This window comes from Puma concolor, chromosome B1 (genome assembly GCF_028749965.1).
Source record: "Puma concolor isolate L17-30 chromosome B1, mPumCon1.1.hap2, whole genome shotgun sequence".
NCBI classification, from domain to species: Eukaryota; Metazoa; Chordata; class Mammalia; order Carnivora; family Felidae; genus Puma; species Puma concolor.
In genome coordinates, this window is record NC_141670.1 from 61268821 (window position 1) to 61287158 (window position 18338).

Sequence of the window (18338 nt, forward strand, 5' to 3'; positions counted from 1 at the left end):
GATTATAACCAGTAGAAAACATTATATTTGGTATGGAATAGAATACATCTATGTGAATAGGGTATAGCTACATCGTGGGGATTATATTTATGATATGAACTTAATGAGTTTTATATTCTAATTATTTTAATTGACTAGTTATTCTCATTTTATACTTTGATTTAAATTTCCAACACAGATGAAGTAGATTGTGATTTCTATTTCATTTTGGAACAATGAATGCCAAAATTCTATTAATCCATATACCAAATAAACTGTATTACTTTGGACTTACACAGCTTGGGACAAAATATTACACAAACTTGACTTGATTGTTAATCTCTGTCCTGCTGGGTATTAAGATCATGAAGTTGTACTTTGCTTGATGAGAGTCTTTGACTAAAAAGAAACAGCATGGCTTTTCCTATCAAACACAGATGTATTAGTTTATTATTGCTGCTGTAACAAATTACCATCAACTGTGAGTCTTCAAGCAACACAAATTTATTATCTTACAGTTAGAATCCCCAAACCAACATGTTTGCAGGGCTTTGTTCCTTCTAAAGGCTCTAGGGAAAAACCTGTTTCTTTGCCTTTTCCTGAATTTCTTGGGTCATGACTTCTTCCTCTATCTTCAGAGGCAGCAGTATAACATCTTCACACACCCCTGCCTCAACCTCTTTTTCCTTTATTACATCTCCTTCTATAATTCTAACTTTTCTGCCTCCCTCTTGCAAAGACCTTTGTACTTATGTTTTGGCCCCAAGATGATCCAAAATAATTTTTAATGTAATAATATTTGCAAAGTCTCTTTTGCCATGTAAAGTAATAATGTTAATTCTGGGGATTCAGGCATGGGCATCTCTGGGGGAGGGGGACATTTTTCTGTCTACCACATGGGGAGACAAGGAGTGGGGCTGTGATGTGGCCTTCCTGAAATGGTTCCAGGGCATAGTTCCCCAATTCACCTGGAACAGTCCTGGGACTTGAACAACCACTACAGGGAAGTTTTCCAAGATTGATGTGTTACTGTGGCAAATAAAACATGGTATTGAAGGAACATATCTAACACTGTATTATTTTAAAGTAATCTTAAATATTATTTTCATCTAATTCTGAAAAAAAATCTTATTCAGTACCATGAATTTTCTCAGTTTTTGAAAAAAAAAAAGGTAGTTGCTTAAAATTTCTTTCAAAAGATCATTCTGATATTAATAGGATTTTAATAGAGAACATATTCTGTCCATAAATGTTTCTCCTTTGTGGTTTTGTAAATCCCCTTCCTGTGAATATCTAATACTCTTCCTGTGAATATCTAATATTAAACAAAGTGAAAAGAACTTTAGATTACCAAGCTAGAAATGTTATGTGTACAACCATGGAATAATGATGAATCTGCTGATTACAAAACTTTAAGGAATTTATTTTTTGATTCAGCATGAAGGAAGTGGTAGGAAATAAAGCTAGAAATTTAAAATGAAGTTAGTTAACCCATTGGAATTTAGGTTGTGATTCCATGCCGCAATGGTAAAGGAATATGACAGACTTCATTTGGGATTTATATTGCTGCCATATATACTTATATATATTTTTAAATATGTCCTTTAAAAAAAAAGGAGGGTTGGAAAAACATGTCTGTGATCAGAGAGAACACTTGATAATAAGAGGAAGTGGGGCAGAAGATTAGTCTGAGGGTAAAGTAGTGCAGAAAGTGAGACAATTGGAAATGGTTCTTTTGTTTGTTTGTTTGTTTGTTTGTTTTTGAGAGAGAGAGAGCACACACCAGAGGGGAAGGGCAGAGAGAAAATCCCAAGCTGCCTCTGCACTCTTAGAGAGGAGCTACCTCACAAACCATGAGATCATGACCTGAGCTGAAATCAAGTCGGACCCTTAACCAACTGAGCCACACATGCACTCCTACAGTGGTTCTTTATAGAGAGATTTGCAACCACCAAGTGTTACGTCTCCAGATTTGTTGAACAATGTTATCTTCAGCTAGCACTTCATTATTTTGGCAATTTGGCTATCACTGTGACTATGATGTAGGCTTCTATATCATTATAAGCTAGCTCATCAGCTAAGTTACAACCCAGACTGTCATCCTCAATATCACTTTATGCATTGTCTCCTATAGCATTAAACTTAATGCTACCTATGGAATTCATCTTTAGCAGACTGTTCATTTTTGTCATTATACTGTTTTATTTTTGGACACCCTCAATTTTTTTTTAAGTATAGACATCTAGCACCTTATACCATTCATTTTTTCCCCTCATTTCTTCAATTCATCTGTTTTGCTTAAACTCTTTCAATGGCCTTACAGAGAAGAGCAACTATTCTTCTGCTCGTTCGCTTCCACTATTTTATTAAGTAATTTCAAATTAGTTAGATTCTCAAAAACAGCATGTTGTCACCCACATTTGTCATCTGTACCTTTTAAGAATCCTACCAGTGCTTGAATGCCCTTGGCCCCTTATCATTATGACAAACTAAAAGCATCTGTCAAGACTTATTTAGGGGCACCTGGGTGGCTCAGTCGGTTATACATCCAACTCTTGATCTCGGCTCAGGTCATGATCTCACGGTTCATGAGTTTGAGCCCCACATAGGGCTCTGTGCCTATGGTTCAGAGCCTGCTTGGGATTCTCTCTTTCTCCTTCTCTCTACCCCTCCCCTGCTTATGTTCTCTTTCTTTCTCTCTCTTTCTCTAAATAAACATTAGAAAAAAAGATTTATTTCCCTTTTCTAAAAAGTTGCCTTTAATGTACCAACACCAAATTAATTGCTTCCAGTAATTTAACCATTGTGCACATTTGAGAGCTTGCTTATGGCTTTTATCAGAGGAAAAATTTACTTACACCCCTATTCTCCCTATTTCACTGCAAACGCTTTGAGGACAGTGACTGTCATTTTTGTATCTCTATTTTCAGAATGGTGCCTACTTGACAGGAGGCATTTAGGTAAGAAATTGATTATTGTTTTTGAAATTAGTAGAAATTAATGAAATGTAGTCAGAGGCCAATAATTGAAAAGAGCTTATAATAACTAAGATCACAAACCTACCCTGAAAGATTTTAATAAGTTAGTTGCAAAGTACAATTTTTAGAGGTACCAAGAGCTATCCTTTCCTGGTAGTATCTTTTATTGGTCACTCTAGTCCAAGACGTCATTTTAATATTAGTAACCACTTGGGTGAAAACATGTAACTCCTCTTTAAAAAGTTAATGTTTGGGGCGCCTGGGTGGCGCAGTCGGTTAAGCGTCTGGCTTCAGCCAGGTCACGATCTCTCGGTCTGTGAGTTCGAGCCCCGCGTCAGGCTCTGGGCTGATGGCTCAGAGCCTGGAGCCTGTTTCCGATTCTGTGTCTCCCTCTCTCTCTGCCCCTCCCCCGTTCATGCTCTGTCTCTCTCTGTCCCAAAAAAAAATAAATAAAAACGTTGAAAAAAAAATTTAAAAAGTTAATGTTTGAGGGTGCCTCACTCAGTTCAGCATCCAACTCTTGATTATGACTCAGATCATGATCTGATCATTTCTGAGCTTGAGCCCTGTGTAGGGCTCTGCTCTGACAGAGTGGACCCTGCTTGGGATTTTGACTCTCTCTCTCTCTTTCTCTTTCTCTCTCTGTCTCTCTCTGTCTCTCTTTCAAAATAAATAAACATTAAAAAAAGTTTATGTTTGCTTACATTAATGTTACACATTTATGTTTTAGAGTAGCCTGAAAAAAGCTAGACTGCCACTAGTTGTCCTGGTTTCATATGACATTAGATTAAGACAAGAAAAGTCTGGAGTTAGAGAAGTCAGATTCTCATGTGATAAATAGTAGGGAGCCATGATCACAACAGCATAATATTAAGATAGGTACATGGAGGAAAAAACATGGGGGTCAAAGGGAATTATGAAAATAGTCAACATCCCTTGAATATTTACTTGGTGCCATATATTAACTCATTTAAATGCTAAATCAAATATCAAATTATTTCACACAGTAGATATTATTCCAATTGTTAAACAACAAAAATTCACCTGAGTAAACTTTAAGGATCTAATTGATTTTGTTAATCAATTTACGAATTGTGCAGCATCCCACCTGGCAAGTAGAAGGGAACTCTGAGGAGTTATACAAAATGGATGCAGTTAATAGGGAGAAATGTGGAGGGACAATTAGCAAAAAACAAAAACAAAAACAAAAACAAAAACAAAAACAAAAAAGAAAGGATTGTTGTCAGGTAAGTTCACCTTCTCTTTTTTTTTTTTAATTTTTTTTTTTCAACGTTTATTTATTTTTTTGGGATAGAGAGAGACAGAGCATGAACGGGGGAGGGGCAGAGAGAGAGGGAGACACAGAATCGGAAACAGGCTCCAGGCTCTGAGCCATCAGCCCAGAGCCTGACGCGGGGCTCGAACTCACGGACCGCGAGATCGTGACCTGGCTGAAGTCAGAGGCTTAACCGACTGCGCCACCCAGGCGCCCCTAGGTCACCTTCTCTTAAAGAGAAGAGCAAGAGGTCTTACTAGGTGGATTACCTAATCTTTCTTAGGGCATAAGGAGGGCTCATGTGACAGATTTCCTCATTGCTACTGACCAGAAAATTCCTGACTGACTGGATAAGACAATATCTCTAGGGGAGTTTGAAAGTACAATCAGGTTAGGTATAAAGCCTGGTTCAGTGACTTGGCCTAGCATACATGACTCCATTTGGGGCCTGTGTTTTTCTTTTTAGTAACTCCCTCCTTTTGATTGAACTCTCAGATTAACTGAAAGATATGATCAAAATTTAATTAACTAGTGGCAGTCTCAGCTGCTGGTCTGAAGTTTTTACAGTTTTTGTTGTTCCTTTTGTGTGGTGTCCATATGTGCTGATATTTTTGCTTAACCCCTGTGATATTCACAGGTCATGGCTCCAGACTCACATTCTTTAAGTCATCATTCTCTTTGTTTTTGTTTTTGTTTTTTATATATCCCAGTCTTAGGGAGATCATTTCCTTGGTGGGTAGTGGCTATGAACATGCATTTCAAGCTTTTGAAAAGATACGACATACCAAGTAGACCATTATGATTTTTATAAGCAGGGTAATTTTCAAATATTTGGAGTATATTTCAAAGTCATTGTTCCAAAACCCAAACCAATCAAAGACCTCACTGATGGAGTGATGCCTTTAACCCAAATGGCTTGCTCAGTGATCTCACCTGAGCTTCAGTTTCCCCAGGAGTATTAATCCAGGTATAACAGCTGGATTTAGCCACAGCACAGATGCTTCCTTGCCCAGCTAAAAGATAATCAAGGGCTAGTCTCTTATCCAAAACAACTTTGGACAGAGAGTCTAAGAATCTTTATTGGGCAACTGTTGTTAAAATTTGCAATATCTTCAAGAGTTAAGAGGTTCCTGATCATAAATTCATTGACATTTACTCCTAAGTAAAGGAATATGGTCCTATGAATCATGAGTCATGAAAGTCTCCTGGTAGGTCCTTTATAACTCAAGGATGTAAATTCAAAGGTGTTGATTAGTGAGGTGTTTCAGTCTGTCTGAACAGTTAGGGGTAAAGTTTGCTAACCTAAGAGGCATAGCTTCCTTATGTGCTGGCCATCTAGGCATTCATAAGCCCAAGGAAAGTGACAACCACCACAGACAAAGCTCAATACTGTCAGAGCTGAAACCACTTCCACTAACGTGGCACTGTTAGTGGATTCATTTGCAGGGATGACTGTATTGCCTGTTCAGGAACAATTTTATAAAAGCATCAGAATAAAACAATAACTGTGAAAAGGCTTAAAGATGTTTATTGTTAAATTTCTGGTGATAATTTATTATAATGGAGCTGACAGGGAAATTTGGTTATTTCTGTAACATACAACATTTTAAGATAGTAACTAGAATTATGACTATAACATTATACTAGGACATGACAGAATTCTATACAATTTCTAAAACACATATTAACATTCACCCAATATAACCTAGGGTTTATCATCACTTATTTGACAATGCTTCTCAGGTAATTTACCATACCAAATAAGGCTATGTATTATTTCTCTTTTATAAGGAGAGAAAACAAATCTTTTAAGATGGTCCAGGAGTCCTCTGTAGTATCTTATATTTCAAAGTTGGTCTAAGTAAAAAAAGAAAAAACAAAAAAACAAAAAACTTTATTTAGAACTTACATTTTGGGAAGTTGGTCAAAAATATGAAAAGGTTTGAACATATGATTAAATAGGATCACAGATCACTATGAAACAATATTTATTTAACCAAAGTGACAAGATATTTTAAAGGTAAATGCAGAAGGTTACATTGTTGTTAGAAATACTTAGCTCTTTTAATATTGAGAAGATTCCATTTTCTTAAGTGATGAAAGACCTGATTAAGACAACATAAAACACAGGATGACATTTGGGTAAGACAGAATTTTTTTAGGCAGATTACTTTAAGGGCAAAGAAAAGCCATTCACAGCCTCTTATTATCAAAAGCAGACCAATAAATAGTCCAAGAAAACTTTGTGCTTTTAACAGACAGGAAACCAACTTACTTTTGATATTAAAGCTCATTCACTTAGTTGAATTTATTCCAGTTTTAGCCAGCCCAGATATCTGTCTTTATTTTTCTGTATTTCTCTCTCTCTTTCTCTCTCTCTCACACATGTGCATGCTCCCTCTCATCTGCATGCACACACACAAATATGAATTCGTTTCCAAAGATTTCTTTTCCACAAATCTACAACATACATTTTACTTTTCTTTCATGTGGAGATGTTTCCCTTATTATTTCTAGTAGTTTTAATTTCATATATTAATTTGAATTCTTAACCTTCAGAAATCTCAATTTCTAGAAAAATGAAATAAACATTTGTTTACACTGCCTGTTATACCATTATCCCTCAGACTAACAAATCCATGAATACCTTTCATAATTTCTAGAAGCATATGCCTTTTTTTCAGTTTTCCAGTGTAGTACTAACAAATCCCTATGTCTTTTGGTTTCTCTGTAATAGGATGTAAAGAACACCAATAAAAAATACATAAATCAGTGTTCAGTTATTAATGTTTCAGAATTTTATCTCATTTGGAAATGATCTAGATTTTAATGATTAATTGAACTTGGCAAAACCCAAAGGTCTGGTTACTAAATAGACTTGGGGAAACTAAGTAGACATAAATATTGCTAAAAATTTATTTATAATTATTTCTTATACCTATTTAATTTACTTTTTTCTTAATTGTTGATATTAGTCATAAAAATGTCATGAATCATTAAAGTGCTAACCATCATCTTAAGTTATCTTTTTTGCTGACATATTTTATAAGTGATGACATGAATTCCACTTGACATTTAGTAAGCTTAGGTAGAATAAAAGTATTATATTTAATCCTGATAATTCTTCTAAAGACATGCCTGTTTTTAATTAAGCCAACAGCCTTCACCTAGTTTTCATACTGAATGTTTTTCTAAATTATGTGAACTTGAAATTCATTTGGGTTGGTTTCTACTATATTTCTGAGAGTTTTAGAATGTTTAATGCCTAATTTAAATAAGCATTTGTTTATTTTAAACCAAATAAATAGATCACTGTACAAATAAATTAATGTGGCGATATCATCTGTAAGTTAGACCCAGTTCAACTCTGGCTGGTAACTACCAACAGTGTCCAATGTAGACTCTGGGATCCAGGGAAAGGATTGGACTTTCAACTCAAAACAGGAAGCTGTGAAAGCCAATTTGATCAGGAGCTCAACACACAGTGAGTGGAGCTCATAACTGAGAGGAACTTACCAAAGGTGTTTGAAAATGGCAAGAAACAGAGAACTCAAAGGGTTCATGGGCATCATGCCTGTGCTTCTCATTATCCCTGAATGCCATAACAAATTTACTGCAGATCCTGACGTTGCCATCGAATCTGTTAAAGAACAAAAATTCAACCAACTAAATTGTAAACATCTCATTGGCTTTATTAACTGATTCATAAATCAAATGGCATCCCATCTAGCAAGTAGAGAGAAGTTGAGGAGCTGTATAAAATGGATGGATTTTATAGGGAGAAATGAGGTGGGACAATTTGCAAAAGAAAAGAAAGGACTGTTTCAGGCAAGCTCACCTTCTTTTAGGGGGAATATCAATAATATCTATTAGGAGGATTACCCCCATTTTACTTTGGGGGAATAGAGAAAGACCAGGTGACAGATTTCCTCTTTGGTGCTGACAGATTAGTTAAGACCACATCTCTGGGGCAGGTTGAAACTGTAATTAGACTAGGTATTAAGCCCTGTTTGGTGACTTGGCCTGGCATAAATGACTCCATTTTAGGCCTGTGGTTTTGTTTTTAACATAATTTTCAATTTCAACTTTGTGGTTTGCCTTACAAGTGTGCTTAGTTCTGCCTCCATTTTTACCTATTAACAAAACTGTCAGTGACTAGTAACTGGCGATGGCAATATTCAAGTTCCCTTTAACTTTAATGATGATGACCATATTTAGTTTTAGAGAAACAAAAGTGTGGATCCTTTAGGGGATCCCTCAAGAGCACACGTTCCCACAAATCTGCAGAAGGCTAACCTCCATATTTTTCCTCAGTGCCCAATTAGTGAAGACAAAGCAAGACTATAACAGAGTTTACGGTGCTCCTATTTGAAATGAAATGCTGGATTTAAAGGGACAGAAAGAAAGAACAATGTGCTGCTTTTTACTAATCCAACACTTTTTCGAAAACACTAAGTCACAGGAGATAGTTGCTATAGATATGTACTGACTGATGTATGAAATATCGATGATTCACATTAACCAAACCAAGGAAATATTTTGCATGAAAAACATTCAAGAAAGGAAAGGAATTTAGGTAAGTTTAGTGTACACATTTTAACTCAGTATTCATCAGAATCTAAATTTATAAGAGACTAATTAAACAATTTTTCAGACATTTCTCTAGGATAAAGATGCCCTTAGATATATTGTGATGTTCAAAAAGAAACATCAAATTATTCTTTGTTGTGAAATTTTGAATTTTCTTTTATGACTTGTTATCTTTTAAAATAACGTTTTACATTGGGGCGCCTGGGTGGCGCAGTCGGTTAAGCGTCCGACTTCAGCCAGGTCACGATCTTGCGGTCCGTGAGTTCGAGCCCCGCGTCGGGCTCTGGGCTGATGGCTCAGAGCCTGGAGCCTGTTTCCGATTCTGTGTCTCCCTCTCTCTCTGCCCCTCCCCCGTTCATGCTCTGTCTCTCTCTGTCCCAAAAATAAATAAACGTTGAAAAAAAAAATTAAAAAAAAATAAAATAAAATAACGTTTTACATTAGAATTTTAGTATTGCAGATTTATATACACAGTTTTGGAAAATTTGTTGTGTTCTAACGATGATAATTTAATGACATTATTTTGTGTTAGAATATTGAGATTCATGTTTCATTTTTTCCTTAATAATTATATTTCTAAGAGTAGAATTATACTACTTCCTCTTATTATCAATCTTAGTTGGATTATGAATGAAATGGTGTAATAACACTACCATTTAAGTGTACAATTGCTTTGGAAAAATATATATTAGTAACTATTATCAATGCATAATCATGAATATATATTTCAAATGGAAAATATTAGTAACAAGTTTCACATGGAATTTTATGATCAAACTATCATACCATTTGGTATGTTTGCTGGAGAAGTAGGCTATATATTTCTCAAAATTATAGACATAATTGTTTTGATATTTTTCTTTCTGTTTTTAAAGGGAAAATAGATGAAAAGGATATTATAAGAACAGACAAATATAAGCACAGAAAAGTGAATGGAAGTACAAAGAAACAGGTTGACTCAAAGCAGAAACAGGGAAAGAGTATAAAATTATGAATTCAATGGTATGTCTATCCTAATAAATTGAGCTCAACTGGAGATAAGGGCATTGGTAGGTAGACATCACATATAAATCACCTTTACTGCTTTTCCTTTTACAGATAATGCACTGTACCAAATGTACATGGGCAGCCTGAGTTCTTATATGAAGGAGAGTAGCAATCTTAATCTAATAGCTATATTGATTTGGAAATAGTGGGAATTCTTTCTCATTACAGAGTAGTCTTGATGTGTTAAATAAATCATTACTATGTTCTACATTTACCTACATAAAAATTTGACATAATTTTACTTAACTGTCTTCTTTTTAAAAAGATTTTGGATTATATATCCTTGCTTTAGATGTTTGGCTTTGGTAGCATAGAGGCTCTGCAAGCAAGCTAGACTATTTTGATATTAGTTAGCTAATTTAAACAGGTTAAATAAATATAAATACAAGGAGTGACATCTGTTTGTGCCTAAGTCTTTTAGAGTAGATACTTTCTAGTTTCTGAAATAATCTAAAAATCCAAATAATTTTAACAGTGCTTCCCTTGAATGATGTATCAGTTGTTTGATGTTTACAGCATTCTTATTTATGCTAACTTATTTCCTAAATGAAAAATTCATTTAAAATAATGCCATATGACAATTTTTACATTCCTATAATTGAGTACTATAAAGCCTATTTCAAAAGACTATCTAGAGTTCTCACACTGAAGACTGGTGATAGTGGGATCTGAAAAGAAGAGTCTTCATGGATGGCAATCGATGTTCTAAATGAATGGATGATGGTGGCAGGGAATGGAAGTTGCACAGTTATCGGTATAGTTGGTGAGTGAGCATGAAGGTGCAAGATGAATTGTTTGAGTAGCTGATTTTAGTTAAGAATAAATAGTTGACTGAAAATCAAGTTGAACTATATGCTAAGGAAACAAACAAAGAAAGGAAACTTCAAGAAAAGAATCATGAAAAAAATTTGATGTCCTGTTACTTTATGTGAAGATGTCCATGGTCAATGTAATGATCTTGTAGAACTCTGAAATTGGTGGAGACTCACCAGGCACATATTATCTAGTTCGTGGATAATGGTATAGGTGGATACTATTATTCATTATAGACTATGACTTTTCTTGTGGCAGGAGAGATGACTTTTCTATAAAGCATCACAATATTTAGAAAACTGCAAAGAATGGAAAATACTCAATATGTGGTATTCATGATGAACATCTATAAGGGTATGTAAATGATAGTATTTGGAAATATTTTATAGATCTATTTCGTTATCTTCTACTTATGGCACTATCATGGTTTCTCTCTTTCCATAGATACAATCAATGTATTTAATCATATTAGAGTCCTGGATTGCAAGAAAATCCACAGACAGGGCCACTGTATGATCTTTTATGGTCATATCTGGATAGTATGTCTTCTCATGGTCCAAATGTTTGGATAACATCTTTTTGAAACATAGTCTCACCTTGGTTTCTCATGGTCACCAATTTATAATAGATGTATATCAATTATGTCCTAGTTTACCATATTATCATGTGTAAAACCAGACTACTATTATAGAACTAGGCAACACATTAAAACATTCTTAATTTTGGCACAATATGTAATGTGTGAAGAACCTCATGTAATTCAATGCACCTCAGACTACCTCCTGTAATTAACTACTGGGAAAGCCAGACTTTGTGGAAAAGTGAATGTCTTTTAAAATACTTATTAAAAACAACACAATCTACACATTTCTGTGAGAGATTGATATCTCTGTTGCCTTTAAAATCCTATCATGGAACAAAATACAATGTGTGGATGAATAGAATTTACCAAATTTGAGGATTAAATTTGGTACAAGACTCTATAGATCAGTCTGTTCAATGATTAGTTTGTGTGCTTTGTTTATAGTAACTATATTCTTCTATAATATTCAAATGAAATTAACTATTTCATTCATATTGGTGCCCTTTAGAATTTTAGTTATAGTATTTCACTGGAATGGGCTTTAGATTTGAGTTTTATGTTTACAAAACTTTTCAGCCTATATGTCCTGACATTTGTACCTATGATAAACAAATGAAATATTCATTGTAAACAAAAATGTCTAAAGTTTTGCACATTTAAAATTAGTAACAGGTATAGAATTTTGGACCTGAAATAGCCTATTAAAGCAATTTAATTCACAAGTGTCTTCAAATTTCAGGGCATTTGTAAAAGCAGTTGTCATTGCCCCCAGGGAACAGATTATTATGTCTGGGAATTTTATTCTCAATTCAATTCAATAAAGCTAACAATTTGGCTAAATATTTCCCAAATGCAGTTTGCAACAAAGCTAGGAATAAATAAATACACATGGTATCAAGTGTCCCTATAAGACACCATGCTGGCCATGCAAGAAGGACAAAGGCACTGACACAGTGACTTCTATCAAAACCTTACAAGTCTTGGTGGGGATTTAGTGAAGTGAGACAACAAAGGTTAATTAAGAAATCAGAAAATACTTTATTTAGAAGGAACTATTTTTGATGTGTTTCAAAGATGGGTAGATTTAGATATATTGAAATGGAAATTAGGGGGGCGCCTGGGTGGCTCAGTCAGTTGAGCTTCCGACTTCGGCTCAGGTCATGATCTCTCGGTTTGTGAGTTCCAGCCTCATGTCAGGCTCTGTGCTGACAGCTCGGAACCTGGAGCCTTCTTCGGATTCTGTGTCTCCTTATCTCTCTGCCCATCCCCTGCTTGTGCTGATCTCTCCCTGTCTCTCAAAAATAAATAAATAAATGTGAAATGGAAATTAGGACAGGAGGCCTGCCAGTTTTGAGAAAATACATAAAGCAATTAATGAGGAACATCGTGGGGCACATTGGGAGAACAAAAAAACAAGAAGGAGAAAATGGGATATGAGATAGAAGAAGTAAGCAATTAGAATCAGTAGACACTAATTACATTATGATAAACTGTTACCACATTAAAAATTCATATCAAAAAATAAATATTAAGCTTATTTTTAAACACACATTAATATACGTGTATAAAAGTTACTTGGTTCTTAAAATAATATGATAGCTATTAGTGACTTTTGAAAGTTTGGTTTTTATTAACACATTTTAATGTATACTGTTATACTAGTGTTACATGTATGAATTTAATTCCCATACATACACCCAACTCCATATTTACCAATTATAAACTCAGTAATATTTTAATTTTTAATTAACTTGTGATTTATAGTGAAGATTAACAAATATTTACTGGTGATTTTACATGTCTCAGACCCTGGAATAAGCTCTTGGGTAACAAGTGGCAAAAGGATTAAACCCCACCACTAGATCTGAGGTTCCAGCTGAAATAGTGTCTATATTGCTTGAAATCCAGCTGACATACCGGATTAAAATACCTGAGTTGGAAAAGGATTGTGAGCATGAAACTTTCTGTGACAAAGGTGATGATGTGTTTAGCTTATTGTAAATAAGAAACTGATGCATATTTTTTTTCAAAAGTGGATTGTAGTGGGTTTTTGGGATGAGTATGTGCAATGATTAAATATTCCATAAAAGGCATTTCTCATATTCAACAGAAAATTGGTGTGTTTTCTGATTCAGTCTCTAAATTGTGAATTCAATACAATGTTGATTAAACAATATCACTCAAAGAAGCTATTGAATCAGAATCCCCATGATCCACAAAGACTGTCAAGTGCATTTCTGAGTCCATTGTGGGGCTCAAGTACACTTAGTGTGTTTTGTTATCTTTGAGGCTTTGCAATAAAATACACTTCCAGATCTTTCATAAAACATGTCCAAATATCTTCACTGTTTTCAGACTCTTGACCTAATTTGTGTGTGTGTGTGTGTTGTGTGTGTATGTGTGTGTGTGTGTGTGTGTGTGTAAACAGGCAAAGGTCAGTCTCTCCAGGTAAAGCCCAAATAGAGTGCAGTGATTGCAGTAGTAACAAGGAGAAGGTTATTGACATCTGTGTGACGATCTGAAAAAAGTGTTAGCAAATTAGGTCTGTAGGGTACAGTTCTGCAAGTGAATATTTAGCAACCCAGTTATATGGATCAATCCTGCCATTCTCAAGGCTGGGGGATTTGTATCTTTCATCACACCATTTTCCCCAATCTTGACTGTTTAGCTCCCAAGAAGCCTGGCTTTAGGCATTTTTTAGTATGTTGATCTTTCTACTCAGGTATCAAACTCAGAGAAACAAATATACACCACATTTGACTATTCCTGTTTTTGTCTGTTTGATGAGCAAATAATGTTCTTTTTGTATCATTTCCATATATTACTGAAGCATGTCATTGTATGTGAAATATTCGTGGACCATTCTATATTTCATCTTTATGTAGACTTGACTGCCCTTTTCTTTCCCACCTCTCAAGACTCTGAATATTATATATTGTGCTATATTTTATAGACTTTATACACTTTATTGTTCTCTTCCTGTATGGGATTATACCCCTAAAAACTTCAGGAATTTTGCTTTAGCAATCTGTGTAATTCTGCACACAGGACAGAATAGATTAATAAATAAGTACACGGCTTTGAGAGAGCAGAAATCCTTGTTACAAAATACTTTTGGTTTCTTATAAAATTATCATATTTTCATATATACATTTGTCATTTAAAACACTTAAATTGTTGCTAATAGTATATGAGTGCAGAATTTCCACTTCTTGAGGCCACGGTCCATGTCTTGAAGGATTCCATACATATTTCCTAATGATTAACATAAAGCTTTTCAGATTATAGTTATAAATATTTATTATTTGACCCCAAATCTGTAAGCAATGATAGTATTAAATGGGAGAAACATACTTCACATCTCTATTTTCACTAGTAGAAAGAGATCTCTGAACTAATACCAATTCCATCATGAATGATAAAGTTTCCAGATAACTTGAAGCACCAAAGGTAACAATTCTTGTAAATTAACTTAACGGGACCCAGTCAGAGTAATATAGGTAACTTTTCCCATTTTTACACCAAATTTCTTTGATTTCTTTACTAAATTTTCTTCAAAACTGTGTGTGTGTGTGTGTGTGTGTGTGTGTGTGTGTGTGTGTGTGTGTTTAATTAAAATTTATGTATAACAATGAATTTTAGGCCTTGGTTATTAATACATGTAATACTGTATCATATTGGATGTAAGACAATAACTACAAACACTTATATAATAAATATAAAATTTCTCCTATACTGAGACATGTTCTTGACATTTGCTATGAATCTGGAAATTAAACTTGGCTTTAGATACTTTATTTTCAATTCTCTTGAGTATTTCTTGCCTTTTACCACTTCTGCCTTGGTATATTATCATTTAAATTTCTATTTTTAACCCTTGTCAGTAAACTTTAATAAAATAAGCCTGCATATTTCTTGTGTATTGATGTTTATGGAGGAAAGATCACACAAAAATATTCAAATATTCATTTACTTCATAAATCCCCTCAGTTTCTAATTCAGTAGGTAAAGGGAAAAGCCCCCCAGTTTACATCTCTAACAAGTTTCCAGGTGATTCTGAAGCCACTAATTCAGAGATTACACTTTGGGAATCATTTGCAGAAGTTTTCAATATTTTACTGGCACATCTGTTTACTTCATTTTGTTTTTCTTCTCTACTAGAATTTATTCTCCATGAGGGCAAGGTCATGATGGCTTTTTTCTTGTATTCCTTCCATATAAATAATACGTAAATATTTACACAGTGAGTGAAAAATGACAAACAACAATCTTTTTAACATACAAAGTGTCACTGTCAGAGGATCCAGTGAGTGGAATATTTCTAGTAGAAGTGATGGTCAAAACCTTTTATGAGAGAAAGACCAAGGAGAATAACTGAAAGTGCTCTTTGATAATTTTTACTTTAACCTTCTTTTAACTTGAATTTTATTGGATTCAGGTTAGAGTTTTATTGGATCGAGTTTAAGGCACCTTGGTGGCTCAGTCAGTTAAGAGTCCAACTTCAGCTTAGGTCACAATCTCATGGTTCATGAGTTCAAGCCTCACATTGGGCTCGCCACAGAGCCCACCATGGATCTTCTATGTCTTTTTTTCTGCCTCTCCCTGCCTCCCTCCCTCTCTCTTTCTCTCTCTCAAAGAAATTTATAAATTACTATTAAGTAAAGTCAATGCATTAAGTGTGCAACACCAATTTTGACACCATGGGAAGAATATAAATCATCTATATATCTGTCCATCTAGCTTATCTATCTATGGGTGCATATTATTGACAACATTGACTAGAAATAGTGTGGTAATTTATTCCTGTTTTTAGTTAGGGAATATGTTTTTATAATTAAAGGAAAGGATAAAAGATATATTAGGAAGAAATTCTAAAGCAGAAAGTGATATGTGTGCATGGTAGGTAATATTGCTTTGTTAGGGGAGATGCAGATACATAGTTTGATAATAAAATTCCATGTGAAACTTGTTACTAATATTTTCCATTTGAAAAATATATTCATGATTATGCATTGATAATAGTTACTAATATATATTTTTCCAAAGCAATTGTACACTTAAACGGTAGTGTTATTACACCATTTCATTTATAATCCAACTAAAATGGTATGAAAAAATGCAGTTTCTTTTGAGACATGCTTGAATTTTTTTGCCAAAATTATTTGTAACAACAATATTGTTTTGACATTTAATGTTCTTAAAATTATTATCAAAATATAATATTTTTAAAATAAACATAGGACTTCTAAAGAAAAGGTCAGTATAGTTAAACAAAAATATAGGTTTTTTTTTTGTTTTTGTTTTTTTTTAATTTTTTTTCAACGTTTATTTATTTTTGGGACAGAGAGAGACAGAGCATGAACGGGGGAGGGGCAGAGAGAGAGGGAGACACAGAATCGGAAACAGGCTCCAGGCTCCGAGCCATCAGCCCAGAGCCTGACGCGGGGCTCGAACTCACGGACCGCGAGATCGTGACCTGGCTGAAGTCGGACGCTTAACCGACTGCGGCACCCAGGCGCCCCTAGGTGTTATTTTATATTACAATAACATCACTAGAGAAATTCCTCTAGTGTGGTCACTAAAATACTACATACTTATCATTATGAAACATATCTGCAGTTTGAGATTTTCCTGGGAAATAATGAGCTGCTGCAGTCCATTATATACAAACTTGTATAATCCTAGTTACTAAAAAGAAGTTACATAAACTTATAAAATTATACATATGTTTGTTACACTGCCTAAAAAAATATTTTAACTTCAAAATACGTCTGCAAGGTATACTGTCCCTTCATTTCATCCTTATTTGACAGGGCATACAAAAAAAGGTTCATCAAAATGATGTGGTTTAAATAAAAAATATTTAGTGTAATTACATGGGTGATTTTACATTATTCAAACATACAAGCCCTTCCAAAATTTTTAACATTATTAAATATTTTTAACATATTTCAACAATACTATTACAACAATACTATTTTTAAAATATTTCAAAAATAGTAACATCTTTAGACACACTACCAAAATGTTTATCACTCACTCATATATACTAATAATGTCACATGGCCATGGAAGTGGTTAACATGGGTTACTTTGCACTTTGTTTCTCTAAATTTGGTTATGTGGTTTCTCTTCATTCTCATTTACCCAATTTTTGTGTGATGAACCGGGATGCAACTATCTTTAATAAATATTTGTAAATTGAATCTAACAATGTGTAAAAAGAATCATATACCATGGCAGAGTAGATTTTTATCTCAGGTATGCAAGACTGGTTCAGCATTCAAAATTCAATTAATATTCAATCCATCACAGCAACAGGCTAAGAAAGAAAAATTACATAATCATATCAATTGATACAGAAACATCATTTTAACAAACTAACACCTATTCATGATTAAAAACTGTCAGCAAACTAGGAATTAAGGGGAACTCTCTCAACTTGATGAACATTATCTACAAAAAAAACTAGAGCTACCATCATAATGGTGACAAACTCAAAGCTTTCCCACCAGAGCAGGAACAAAGCAAGAATGTTTCATCTCATCACCCCTATTCAACAACCTATTGGAAGTTCTAGCTATAATAAGACAAAAATAGGAAATGAAAGATACAGAAATTGAAAAGGAAGAACTAAAACTGTCTTTGTTCATAGACGACATGATCATCCATGTAGGAGATCCACAAGAATTTTTAAAAAATCCTAGAGCTAATAAATAATTATACCAATGTTGCAACATATAAGGTTAGTATACAAAGACAACTATTTTCTTATATATTATTAATTAAAAATGGAATTTGAACGTAATTGCACAATGCCATTTGCATTACCACCCTCCAAAAGTGAAATAGCTATGTATAAATCTAACAAAATATGCAGAAAAATCTTTGTGAGGAAAACTACACAACTCTGGTGAAAGAAATCAAAGAACTAAACAAATGGAGAGATATTCCATACTCACGGATAGGAAGACTCAATATTGTTAAGGTGTCATTTTGTCCAAGTTTATCTATAGATTTAATGTAATCCCAATAAAATCCAACTGAGTTGTTTTGTGGATAATAAGAAACT